Genomic DNA, 15,059 nt, shown 5'->3' on the forward strand with positions numbered 1-15,059 from the left:
AAAATTTCAGTAAACTTACTTTATATTACTTGTCTGATTATTTTACATCTTATCCTAGATCTTAAAAAAATTTTAGCTAGGTGTGTAATTCAAAATTGACAGATTTTTTAAATAGGCAACTTAAAAACATTTTATTGGATATGTTGGGTGACATAATACTCAAAGACTTTACATTAGAAATCAATACACTTGACAATTGATATTCATAGTATCTATGAAAGTCACATTATGAACATGCTTTTACAGTTGCAAAAATTTAGGTGAAAAAAATCTATTCTGGTCTTCAGTAGTAAAACTTAAAGATTACGGAAATGAGATTAAATTTACTGGCTAAATTACCCACAAAAACTGAAACAGATTCATTTACTCATTCTTTATCTTTCAGTATCTGATAACAAAGAGACTTTACGACGTTCAGAATGTGCTTCAGTATAGAAATAAGGCCAAACAGGTCTTGTAAAATAATCATTAAAATATGCAGAACAAATCTATCATGTATATTATTTTTTAAATTCACCCAATTCATACTCCAAAAAAATACCAATCTTACTGGGTTTTACTACTGGAAGAAGCCAGGTTGCCTTAGGACCTGATGCAACATAACCATTCTTTATATATCACCCAATTGCCCCAAATCCACCCAGAACTGAAGGCTGATCCTGCCAGTTCCTAAGAAGACACACACACAATTTTCATTTAGGCTTGTTTCCCACTTCTACCTTCCAGTAATGTCTGCCAGAACTACCCAGGACAGCAGGGCAGAAATAAAATTTACTTAGGTATAACAAATGTTCAGTTTTGTTCTTCCATATCACACACCTTTCTATCCTCAGAGACAATAAATTGAGGATGTGCTGTGTCAACAGCCAGAATCAAGGCTGGGCATGGTGGCTCAAGCCTGTAATCCCAGCACTTTGGGAGGTTGAGGTGGGAGGATCACGGAGTCAGGAGATCGAGACCATCCTGGCTAACATGGTGAAACCCCATCTCTACTAAAAATACAAAAAATTAGCTGAGCATGGTGACAGGCCCTGTAGTCCCAGCTACTTGGGAGGATGAGGCAGGAGAATTGCTTGAACCCAGGAGGAGTAGGTTGCAGTGAGCCGAGATCGCACCACGGCACTCCAGCCTGGGCAGCAGAGGGAGACTCCATCTCAGTAAATAAATAAATAAACAAACAAACAAATAAACAAATAAATAAAGATAAAAAAGATCTAGAATCAAATCTACTTGAAATGACTTGATAATTTCGTCTAAGCCAGAATAGAGAGGAGGAAGACTAAAACCATATTTCATTAATCTAAATGAAAATAGTTCAGGGCATTTTAGGTTTTGACACCTGTGGTGCATACTCTTCACACGTGTCAGCAATTCCAGGTTTGACTGAATAGACTTGCTTTCTACCTACCTCAGTAGATGTTTAAACGGAAAAACATAATCTGAAAATTTTTATAAGGTTTTCACTTCATTTTGGTAAAAGGTCCATCTCTTCTTCCTGTTTCAATTATGAGAGTCAATTGTGCAGCATAGGTACAATTATGTTCTCTTCATATGGAGAATTAATGGCATTTCTTTACTATAGATATTTTCAATTTTTCACCTGACACCACAGGCTAATTTAAAAAAGAATATTTATTTCTAATTATGCAGCTTCTATTACATAACCAGTATTATCTCTGTTTACTTCATGTTTATGCCAAAAAATACCTCATGACTTATTAAATGTTGAACTGTTCACTTGAATAAATTGGCCCAATAAATTTAATAAACTAAATTATGTCAGTTTTATAAAATAAAATGAACAATAACTAAACAAAAATTGGATTAAATAGCATTCTCTAATGGAAACAAAATATAAAATGTGCTAAAGAACATACACGCACGGTTAAATCACTTGCATGTGAAACTTATTTTGTGCATACCACTAAATTTTATCAAAGTCACTTTCATAATCTCTGAGGGGATTATACGAAGACTTTTTTGTTTGTTTGTTTGTTTGAGACAGAGTTTTATTCTTGTTGTCCAGGCTGGAGTGCAATGGTGTGATCCTGGCTCACAGCAACCTCTGTCTCCCAGGTTCAAGTGATTCTCCTGCCTCAGCCTCCTGAGTAACTGGGATTGCAGACACCCGCCACCATGCCCAGCTAATTTCTGTATTTTTAATAAAGATTATATGTCTATGGTGAGCAACAGGCAAACAGACAAACAACAACAACAAAAAAGGAGAATTTGCACAAGATGATTCTAAGCCAGGAGCAGTAACATTTTAGATAAATGAGCTTAATACAAAGCAGATAAAATAGATTTGCTTTCAAAATCTTTGAACTTTCTGGTTTGCTAGCAAGTTATCAACACTTGTAAAATTATCTATTTCATTCTAATATTTTTCGTTTCCTCTCAAAGTTGGTACACAACCATAAACAAATATGATTATTCTCTATAAATCTGTTACACACCTAAATTTTATTTTAGAGTGATATATCTGCATATTTAAATCCATGTAAATCAAAACTAAAGGTCTGTATGTGTTTAGCAGACCAGAGAAGTCATATGTTTAACAGAAAAAAGTAGGATATTTTGTAAATAGTTGTTCAGAATTCAGAAACAAATAGCTCCATTATACTCACATAATCTTCATTACAACCCATCATAATAACCTGGAGTTATAAGAAAAACAAAAATGTAAGTTGTAGGAACCATATTTTCCAAATTATTTTAAGATAAAGACCACTGACAAAGGAATCACTAGGGATGTTATTCCACTGTCACACAATAGTATATTGTTACCATCTGTTACCTACAACCTCGGATAAGTTGGGATAAGTTAACATCAGTGACAAGGTACACATTCAAAGTAAAATAGCCTTAACACAATAACAACAATTTTGGTTTATTAAAACAAGTTAAATCCACACATTGTCAATAAAAAGGCGTTTTGAAATTCACTGTATTGTAATTACCTTAATTTACAAATGGTAAAGCAATTTCCTTCTAAAATTCAAATCATTTCTCTTACTATGCAGAATATTATCCTGATCACTTACCACTCTCCTATCATCCTGTCACTTATGATACTGTTGTAAACCAACCCCTAAGTGGCCTTTCCGCTTAGAATGTCTTCATTTTTCTTAGATTTCAGTTTTCTTAATCTTCTATGGGAAAGTATATAAATCTGTCCATCTAATATAGAAGAATCTCCCATAAATCTGGTGCAGTAACCATTGACCATATTCTTTCACATAAATTCTAGAAATAAGACATAGCATCAAATGTAACTGTTAAATTATATCAATATTTGCTTTTGAAAATATATTAAATACTTTTACTATAAAAACATAGATTCCTTTTAGAGAAAAGTGATCAAGTTTGCTGACTAGAAGCAGCTAGACTGTGCAGCTCTCATAGAGAGGAATGCAAGGTGGGCATAAATACAGCACATTCAACTGAAACATCCAGGTATTTGCATTGGGATTAATGAAAGAAACAACTTAAGTTGTAGAGAATGGAGTAAAGCAAGGCAGGACAATGGGCCACCTGGGAACAACATGGAGCCAAGGGAAGCTCCCCACCCAGTAAAGCAGTGAGTGCATGCGGACCCTGGGAACCCACGATTCTCCCACAGATCTTTGCAACCCCGAGGTGAGGAGATACCCTTATGAACCCACTTCACCAAGGCCTTCAGTTGAACACACAGAGCCACATGGAGTGTCAGCGGAGCAGCCGCTCAGGCCTGTGCAGAGATTCAAGAGCCATAGATATTCTGGCTTTCCAGGCTTCTCAGAAAAAGTAGCTGCAACTCCAGCAAAGCAGGAGGTTACTCCCCTGTACATACCCATAGGAAAGAGGTGGAATCCAGGGGGCTGAATAGTGATGGTCTGTAGGACCCACTTCCACAATGCCTCACAGGATAAGGCCTACTGGCTTAGAATTCCAGCCAACCATTGGCAGGAGCACTGCACCTCCCTGGGATGGAGCTACCAGAAAGAGGAGTGGCCCACCGTCTTTGCTGCTTGGGCAGCTTAGTCATTCCAGCCTTCAGGCTTTGAAGAGCTCAAGCTGACTGGGGCAGAAAGGATCTCCTAGAATAGTACAGATGTTCTAAAAAGACATGACCAGACTGCCTGTTAAAGCCTTTCTCCAAACTTGCTCTTCCTCACTAGAAAGTACTACCCAACTAGGGTGTCCAGCTACCACCACTGGTGCTCTTTGGTTGATGGAATTTTGAAACCTCCTTGTGATATAGTTCCTAGAGCAAAGAGTGAGCTGACATTTTTGCTGTTTGTATGACTTAGCTGTTTCAGGCTTCTGGTTTTGGGGAATCCAAAAAACTGTCAGTGGAAGTAGTACCTCTGCACAGCAGAGCTGTCCTACAAAAATGTTGCTAGACTGCTTTCTTAAGTGCGTCTCCAGTTATGTTCTCTTCACTGGGTAAGACCTTTCAACAAGGGTTTGCAGCTACCTCCTACAGGGGCTTTTGGGCTGGAAACAGGTCTATACCTCTGTAGGATGGAGCTTCCACAGAAAAGGGCATGCTGCCATTGTTGCTGTTTTGCAGCATTCACTGGTGATCACTTTAGGTATTGGAAAATCTGAGGTGACTAGAGACTGCAGTGGACACCAGCATACTGCAGCAGCCCCTCAGAAAAGTGGCCAGACTGTTATGTGAGTGCCTGTTCTCATATATTCTCACTGGGCAGGTCTCCAGGCCTGGGCCACTAGCCAATCATTGCCAGAGGTATTGAGCCAGTAGCAACTTAGTAGCTCCCTGGACAGAGCCTCCAGGGGCAACTGAAAATATTTCTGCCACTGCCTCTGCAGTAGAACTGTCCTTGCTACTGTGAGACTACTGATAAATCCAAAACCCTAAGTGTCTTATTCACACCTCAAACAAGCTGCAGTTTACCCAAGAGAGGAGGGCAGTTCATCTTCCATGGGTCCCAGAAACTACCCACTGCTCCTCCCTAGACACTGAATCCATAACTTGGTTGAAACAATAGATCCTCTGTCCTGGGCTGAATGTACTAAGGGATTGCTGACCTACATCTCTCTGAGATGCAGCCCCCAGAAAACAAGCAAAGAGATGGGGCAGCAAGCTAGTTCATGTGGTTCCCAGAGGGGTTGGCATGAGAGCATCTGTAATAAAGTGTTGTCAGTGATGGTCATTTTCCTGGACTCAACTTTCTCCCATAAGAGACTTTAGCCCTAGGGGAACTGTTGAACTTAACTTCTGCAGGATGGTCTTGGAAATCATAAGAACCTGGTCCAGCTTAGCACTGCTTGGTCTATTGGCCTCCCCCAGGGACCCAGTCTGGCTACAGATTCTTACAGGGCAGTCACAGGTACCCTGGAAGCCCATACCATAGCATCTGCCCTGGTGGGCCATGCCTGACACCTGAGGAGCTCCAGCAAGGCAGCCCCTATGACTGCACCAGCCCACATGTTTCTTCCCCATACTGCAGTTTCCCCCGAGATGAAGGCAAATCCCCATATTTCTTTGCTGGCACATGTCAGCAAAGGCAGGTTTGGCTTTGCTTTCCCCACCAGCAAATAGGAATGCAGTATGCCCTAGTCACCCCCAGCAACTGGCATTGTAAATGAAGCTTTGGTGGGCAAAGAGGCAGAAAACCCTACCCCTGCCTTTGTGCTAACACTGTGCAGAGAACAGGGTATCCTCTCACACTCTCCACAATTACTCCTTATGGAGAGCGGGGGGGGGGGGGCGCAAAAAGAAGGCATAAAAATCCGTGCTGGCCAACATTCTGCTCCAAGCCAATACCATCTTTAGTGCAACAGCATATACAGTTTCCAGCAGGTACCCCCCAGTCCACTCCTAGCTGGTTTGCTTCTGCCACTGAGGTGAATGTCCAAAGACAGGCAGAAACTCCATATCCACTAGCACTCTGCTGCAGCTGTGGGACCTTAGTCCCATAGAGTGGTGGACTCCAAATATCATGGAGCCAGAGAAGAAAGTTGGGGCTCAATACAAGTCCCTGAGATTATGCAGCCTCTGAGATTTGAGCTGAGCATTGCCCCGCCCCACCACCACCACCAAAAAATCTCCCAGGAACAAAGCCTGTTGGCTGCAAACATCTTATACCACAATCAAATACTCAAGACCATCAAATAGGATAAAAAATATGAAAACCCCATTCAAAGGTCAGCAACCTCAAAGATATGCCCACAAAGATGAGACAAAGTCAGTGCAAAGATATTGAAAACACAAAAAGCCAGAGTGGCTTATTTAATCCAAATTACCAAATTACGTTTCCAGCGAGGCCTAAGATGACAGAAGTAGAATTCAGAATATGGGTAGAAATAAACTTCATTGAGCTACAAAAGTAAGTTGCAACCCAATGCAAGGAAGGGAAAATATTTCAGGAACTGATAGAGAAAACAGCCAATCGAGAAAAATGTGGCCAACCTGATAGAGCTGAAAAACACAATAAAAAACTTTGTAATATAATCACAAGTATTAACAGCAGAATAGGCCAAGCAGAGGAAAGAATCTCAGTGCTTCAAGATTCGTTTTCTGAGATAAGACTGACAACAAGAGTGAAAAAAGAATAAAGAGGAATGAACAAAACCTCTAAGAAATATGGGATTATGTAAGAAACAAAATCTACGATTAAAGAGAGTGCCTGAAAGCAATAAGCAGAATGAAAACAACTTGAAATACATATTTTGGGATATCGTCCGTGAGAATTTCCCTAACCCAGATAGAGAGGCCAACATTCAAACGCAGGAAATGTGGAGAACCCCAGTAAGATACCCCATGAAAAGTTCATCCCCAAGACACATAATCATGAGATTCTCCAAGGTCAAAATGAAAGAAAAAATCTGTTAAAGGCAGCTAGAGAGAAAGGCCAGGTAACCTCCAAAAAAAACCTATCAGACAAACAACAAACCTTTCATCTGAAATCCTACAAGTCAAAAGAGATTAGGGGCCAATATTCAACATTCTTAAAAGAAGAGTTCCAACCTGGAATTTCATATCCAACCAAAGTAAGCTCCAGAAGTGAAAAATAAATATCATCCTATTCAGATCAGCAAATGCTGAGGAAATCTATTGCCACAAGACCTGCCTTACAAGAGCTTCTGAAGAAAGCACTAAATAAGAAAAAGACTATTACCAGTCACTACAAAAACACACTAAAGTATATAAATTGCTGACACTATAAAGCAACAACATAAACAAATGTCCAAAATAGCCAGCTAAGATCATAGTGACAGAATCAAATCCACATATATGAATACTAACCTTAAATGTAAATGGGCTAAGTGCCCCAATTACAAAACAGAGTGGCAAGCTGAATAAAGAATGAATATCTAATGGTATGCTGTAATTGAGACACCCATCTCAAATAAGCCCAAAATAAAGGGAAAAAGGAAAATCTACCAAGCAAATAGAAAACAGAAAAAAAAGCAGGGGTTGCAATCCTAGTTTCTGGCAAAACAGACTTTAAATCAATATAGATTTAAAAAAGACAAAGAAGGGCATTACATAATAGTAAAGTGCTATATATGTCCAACACAAAAGCACCCAGGTTATAAAACAAGTTCTTAGAGACCTTCCAAGATGTTAAATGTTCTTCAACAGTCATTACCTTTATACCGCATTTGTTCAGTATTAAGTCTCTGATGTTGAACACAATACAAGGACTCATTAAAGGCTTTTCCATAGTTTTAACACTTGTGGAGCTTCTCTCTAGTATGAATTCTCTTATCTCTAATGAGGTGTGAGAATGAGATCAATGCTTAGCCACATTCTTCACATTTGTAGGGTTTCCTCTCCAGTGTGAATTATCTTATGATTAGTAAGGTCCGAGAAGCACCTAAAGGTTTTGCCATATTCTTCACATTTGTAAGGTCTCTCTTCCACATGGTTAATAAGGGTTGAGGAGTGGGTAAAGGCTTTGCCATATTCTTCACAGATGTAGGGTTTCTCTCCGGTTTGAATTCTATTATGTTTACTAAGGGCCGAGAACCACATAAAAGCTTTTCCACATTCATTACATTTGTAGGGTTTGTTTCCAGTATGAATTATCTTATGTTTAGTAAAGTCTGAGGACCACCTATAGGCTTTGCTACATTCTTCACATGTGTAGGGTTTGTCTCCAGTATGAATTCTCTTATGATTAGTAAGGTCTGAGAAAAACTTAAAGGCTTTACCACATTCTTCCCATTTGTTCAGTCTGTCTCCAGTATGATTTCTCTTGTGTTGAATAAAGGTTGAGGAGCAGGTAAAGATTTTGAAACATTCTTCACATTTGTAGGGTTTCTCTCCACTATGAACTCGTTTATGATCAGTAACTTTTTAAAGGCTTTGCCACATTCTTCACATCTGTAGCATCTCTCTGCAGTATGAATTCTCTTCTGTAAAATCTCAGTAAAATCTGAGAACAACCTACAGTCTTTGCCACATTCTTTACATTTGCAGTATTTCTTTCTGCTAAAAATTTTCTTATGTTCAGTAAAGATTGAGCATAACTCAAAAGCTTTGCCACATTTATTACATTGACAGGTTTTGCTATGGGTAGTTGACAAACATTGATGAATGCCATTATAACTGCTTTCTGCCCCTTGCAATTAGCAACACTTTGGTAGTCTTTCTTTAAATAAACTATTAAGGTCACAGCTTCCATATTTTATCAGAATCACTTTTTGAAATGAATCTTTTATGTCGTGCTCCAGCAATATCTCTGCAGTAAAATGAAAAGACCCAGGTGAATTTAAAAAAATTTATTCCTCATTAGATTCAGGTGAATACACTTTACAACCATATAATTACACGAAGCACACTAACAAGTTGACAATAAAGTACCACAGGCTCTAATTCCTTTATAAACATATTAACTTAACAGAAATATACTGACCAAAATGCCTTTGTGAGAAGTCTAAGAACCAGCTAAGTGTGTGCAGCACCCGAAGTGAGCAAAATACCGAGAACCACACAGAAGTGTAATAAGGGTATTTTGTATTTACCCACCACAGCCATTCTTCATCCTATGATGACTTTAAATACAGACTTCTAACTCCTGTCTTTCCCTTCCAAAAATAAATAAAATAGTGGCACCTGTGTCCATGCTTCTGGCTTTTTGAGACCTTACCAAAGACTAATTTCTATATTCCATGACAGTATTGAAAGGAAAGGTGGTATACTTTGACAGTTTGGGACAACTGAGACCAAAAGTAAATGACTCTTACAAGAGAAGAAACACTTCAGTATCATAGACAGAAAATTGGTATAGCAACTGACTACAGGATTTCAATAAGAAACGTGGGGAATGGCTGGGAGTGGTGGCTTACGCCTGGAATCCCAACACTTTGGGAGGCTGAGATAGGCAGATCACCTGAGGTCAGAAGTTCAAGATCAGCCAGGTCAACATGGTGAAACCCCATCTTTACTAAAAATACAAAAATTAGCCAGGCGTGGTGGCAGGCACCTGTAATCCCAGCTACTTGGGAGGCTGAGGCCAGAGAATTGCTTGAATCTGGGAGTTGGAGATTGCAGTGATCCAAGATAACGTCATTGCACTCCAGCCTGGGCAACAAGAGTGAAACTCCAACTCAAAAAAAAAAAAAAAAAAAAAAAAAGGAGGAAAAAAAGAAAAGAAAATACATGGGGAATGCTTTTTAACTAAAAAACACACAAGACCAGATAAAACTTCCATAGAACAGGCTTGAAAGACTCTGAGAATCTTTAGCCTAAAAAATTGGTATCGTATTTCCCCAGACAAAAGCCACTTAATAAGGATTTTGACATATGGCTTTATGTTATACAAATTTCAACCTACTATTACAACATATACAAAATATCAAGATAATATGGGTCAAAGATAAAAATGAATATCCAGAAATCAGTTATAAAAAAGGGAGACGTAAAAATTACCTGAGACAATTTGAATGAATGTCTAGATCTATTTCTTAAAAGAAAAAAATAAATTAACCCCCAAAATTAAAATTACCACCTCAGTGATGCTCAATAAATAAAATGGAAACAAATAAAATAAAATAAAATAAAAAATGAAAACAACAAAAAGATAAAAGGCACAAAAAGAAATAAATATTGTGGAGTAGAAGTACAAAAAAAGACTAATATGCACTTCTACGTTAGTAAAAAATATAAGAAAATCAAGAAGCTTAGCAAATTTCAGCTAAGATTGACACAAAGAGATTTCTAACAAGACACAACATAAACAATGTTTTGAAAGTCACAGACAAGAAGAGAATCTGGAATGCAGGAAGAAAAAAGAGATATGTTATATATATGTATGCTTCTGCAAGATTACCAGTAAATTTATGAAAATAAATCTTTTGGGCAAGAATGGAGGAGGATGACATAGTTAAAACACTGGAAAAAAAGAGTGTAAGCAAGAATACTATATCCAGCGAAAGTATCCTTCAAAACGGAAAAAAAAAAACCCTAACTATATCATGATCTATATCAAGATCTATCTATGTCATATGTTCAAGAGAATCACTTCAGAACTAATTTAAAAAATAGACTGAAAATGGCAAGATGAAAAATGCATTCCACGCAGGTGTTAAACAAATGAGAGGAGAAGAGGCAACAACTTATTAAGTTGAAAACTGTCATATTTCATATAATTTACTTTATGTGAAAATTCAAAGAGATAAACTAGGGTATTCAATTACGGTAAGAGAGTTCATTCACTGAGAACCTATAAATATATGACAGTTTTCCCAAACACACAAAGCAAACATTGACACAATTGAAGCAAAAATAGACAGCAATATAATAAAAAAAGGACATATCAATATCCCACTGTCAGTAATAAATAAAGCAAGACAGATTATCAATAAGGGAATGAAAAACTTGAATGCACTATACTATAATTACACCTAACAAACGTATATACAGACAAGAGAATACACATTATTTTCAACAGCTCATAAAACATTTTCCTAGATGGAACACATGTGACACCACAAAAAAAGACTTAACACTTTTTGTAAATTGAAATTTTACAGACAATTATTTATAGTGCAAGTGGAATGAAACTAGAAATCAGTAGCAGGAGAAAAGCTGAAAAATTCAAAAAATATAAAAATTGAACAACACAGCTTTTTTCTTTTTCTTTTCTTTTTTTTTTTTTTTTTTTTTGAGACAGAGTATCACTCTGTTGCTAGGCTGGAGAGCAGTGGCAAAAAAATCTTGGCTCACTGCAACCTCCAACTCTCAGGTTCAAGTGATTCCCTGCCTCAGTCTCCTGAGTAGCTGGGACTATAAGCACACACCATCATGGCCAGCTAATTTTTCTGTATTTTAGTAGAAACAGGGGTTTCACCATGTTGACCAGGATGGTCTCGATGTCCTGACCTTGCCATTTGCCCTCCTCAGCCTCCCAAAGTGCTAGGATTATAGGCATGAGCCACCGGGCCTGGCCAACAACAAACTTTTGAGCATGCTCTTTTTCGATGGTTAGAAGACATAATAAGGCAAAGATGTCCATGCTGCTTAAGGTGACCCATACATTCAACACACCCCTTTTCAATTTTAAATTATACTTTTCCAAACATAGAAAAAATAAACCCACAAAATTACATAAGATCTCAGGGGACCTTGAAAAGCCTGACAATCTTTAAAAAGTAGAAAAGTATTGGAAGCATTACACTTAATAATTTCCAAACACAAAACAAGCCTACAGTGATCAAAGAACTTTGGTGCCAGTATAAAGGTAGAACACCAAAGTAATGAAACAGAATGCAGCACAGATACAAACTCTTGAAAACAGAGGAGAGACATACCACCTAGGTTTTTCATTTAGCCAAATGTCACAATTCCTTTGGTAAGCAGAACCCAGGCAGGAAAAGAGAGTTACATTACCTAGATGCTAGACTCAGCGATATTTCAAAATGTCCTCTGGGAGCAGGGTACAGGTTGGAGAGACACACCACCTAGCTGGCAGGCCCAGAGATATGTGATAATATCCCCTGTTGGCAGGGCCCAGGTAGAAGAGTCACATGATCATGATTCTGACCCAGTGATATGTAACATTGCACCCATGGAAAGAAATTTGAGCCAAAATTCTCAGCACCTGGGTACTATGCCCAGTGATATGACACAATCTCATCATCTTTGAGGGTGACATCGTTAACCTTTAGCTGAATGTGTATATTAGAGTCACAGTCTCACGTGTGTGCTGGGCCAATGTATGACATTCTCTTCAACATCTGAGGACTTTATAAAACCTGCATGAGAGTTGCAAACCTCTCTGAGGCCTACATGCTGGTATGGACTCACACTCTTACATATTGCCCTATACCCAGGTTTGATAGTCAACATCTCTCCTACAGGCATGGTTAAGGATAAGATCCATTATTCCTGTGGGCTGGGTCCAGAGATGAGTCACCATCCCACTTGTGTCCACATCTACATATAGAAGTCACAATTTTAACTTTGTGCTGTATTCCCTTGTTAGACTCAGGACCTCAGCAGTGGGCATTATAAATGTGGGATGTGGACAACTTTTAATTTCACTTGGGTGTGTAACAGAGTGTCCCAATCTGAACTTTTTGCTGGGCCCTGTTATGAATCTCTCTACCACAAAAATGTTTATAAAATATAAGTTAGTATTGTAAGCTTCTGTGAGCTTGGTATGAATATGCAACCCAGGACCTTACATATTGCCCTAAACTTAACAAAGAGAGGCAAAATACCTCCTATTGGCTGAATCCCAATATAAGTTTGATCATCATGTCTGTGAACTGAAGCAAGATATGTATCATAATTCCTTTTGTGGGTAAAAACTAGGCAGGAGGGTAACATCACTTAGATGCTATGCCATGTAATATGTCACAACGCCTTCTCTAGCCTGGGTATAGAAAATTGGGTCATATTATCTGGGTGTTGGACCCAGCAATATGTCACCATTCCATATGTGGAAAAAACCCAGCCAACTTATGAGAGCCAAAACACCTACATAATGGGCCTAAGATATGTCAAAATAACTTTGCTGGCTCCAGCATGGGCAGAAGAGTCACATCACAAGGGTGCTGGGCCCAGAAATATACAATATGCCATAATTTCCTCTTTATGTAGAACCCAGGCAGAAGAGTAACATCATCTGGGTGCTGGGCTGTGCAATAGGTCAAAATTCCTTTTTTGTGGGAATGGCTCAGTAAAAAAAAAGAGAGTCACATATCCTGAGTGCTGGGCTCAGCAATGTGTCAAAATCCTCCTATGGTGAAGGTTCAGGCAGAAAAAGAGTCACATCACTTAGGTTATGGGCTCAGAGACATGTCCCAGTGTCACCAGTAGGCAGGGCTGAGGTAGGCAAGGAGAGTCACATCACCTAGGTGCTTCCCTAGAAATATGTCACAGCGTAGCATGTGGGCAGAAACCAGGCAGAATAGCCACATCACCTGGGTGCTGGGTCCTGAGATATGTCACAAGGCTCTCTTAGGACAGCACTCAGGCAAGAGAGTTACATCACCTAAGTACAGGTTCTCTGATTATTTCACAATGCTCCATGTGGGTAAGGGTCCATGAAGGGCATCACTTCACTTCAGTGATAGGCCCAGAGATATGTCACAATGCCCTCCATTGGGCATGGCTCTGGCAAAAGAGTACGTTCACCTGTGTACCTGGCCTTGAAATATGTCACTATCCTTTCTTTGTGCAGGGCCTATTCCAGAGAGGAGAGTTACATCAAGTATGAGGTGGACACAGAAATATGTCACAACAATTTTGGTGGGCATGTCCCAGGCAAGAATGTAACATCACCTGGATGCCAGATCCAGTGATATGTCACAATGCTTACTGAGAGAAGGGCCCAGGCAGGAGAATCACATCACCTGGAGGCTGGCCTAGGTAGACATCACAATCCTATATATGGGTTGGAACAAGTCTGGAGAGTCAAATTACACAGGTGTTTGTGTAATTTGGAAAATCTTGGAAAAGATTTATATCACAATCACACTGTCAGAAAATTCCAGAGATGAGATTTATAATACCACACATGTCCTGTTTTCGTGAGTGACAGTCTGCTTCATCCATGTGAGATGATGACAGTCATTACTGTCAGCTGGGTGTGCATGCAAGACTCACAATGTCACCTGTGTGCTGAGCCCTGCTTTGGCTCTGTCTGTATAATTCAAAGACTTTGTAAAATACATGTGAATGTTGTAATCTTTCATGACCTTTGTACAAGAAGATGACCCAGGACATCATGCATGTTCCTGAATTTAGTTATAAGAGTCAAAATATCCTCTATTGGCTGAGTCCACGTATAAGAGTCATTACTATTCCTGTACACTGTGCCTATTTATGTTACAATTTCCTGTTTGGTTATGAAGCAGACAGAACAGCCACATCACCTAAATGCTGGGCCAGAAATATTTCAATATTCTCTTTGTAGGCAGGGTCCCATCAGAAATGTCACATAACTTGTGCTCTAGGTCCAGCTCTGTGGCACAATGTCCCTTGTTGGCAGTGTCCAGGCAGAAGAGGAGAGTCATATCACCTAAATGATGGGCCCCAAAATTTGTCACAATGCCTCCTGTTGCCAGGGCCCAGGCATGAAAGTCATATCATTTGGATGCAGTATTAAAAATGCTACAATTACCAAAGGAAGCAGTGTACAGGCAGGAGAGAAGAGTCATGTAACCTAGAAGATGAGTCCAGAAATATTTTACTGTCCCTTATGAGGACATTGTTAAGATAGCGCTGTCAAATCACCAAGGGGCTTGACCAAGGTATTCATCACAATCTGACTTGTGGGCTATACATAGACATAATTAGTAAATCACTCAGGAGCTGGGCAAAGGGATATGTCACAATTACACTTGTGGAAAAGTTTGAGTCACCATCCTGCACATGTCCCGGCTCCACGCACATGAGTTGTTATTAGGCTTTTGTTATGGTCTCAGGTATAATGGCACAATATCACTGGTGGCAAGAGATAAGGCAAGAAAGTCTCATAACCTACATGTTTGTGGGTCCAGTGAGATGTCACAATCCACGTTGTGGGCAGGACCCTGGCAGAAGTGTCACATCACTTGGATGCTGATTTCAGTGATATATTAAAACCCCTTTT

General features: G+C 39.1%; 1 pseudogene; it reads right to left on the reverse strand.

The window, feature by feature from the left end:
- Positions 1–275: 275 nt before the first annotated feature.
- On the reverse strand, positions 276–7,617 carry LOC110743889 (annotated as a pseudogene).
- Positions 7,618–15,059: the final 7,442 nt, after the last annotated feature.

Source organism: Papio anubis, chromosome 8 (genome assembly GCF_008728515.1).
Source record: "Papio anubis isolate 15944 chromosome 8, Panubis1.0, whole genome shotgun sequence".
Classification (NCBI taxonomy): Eukaryota; Metazoa; Chordata; class Mammalia; order Primates; family Cercopithecidae; genus Papio; species Papio anubis.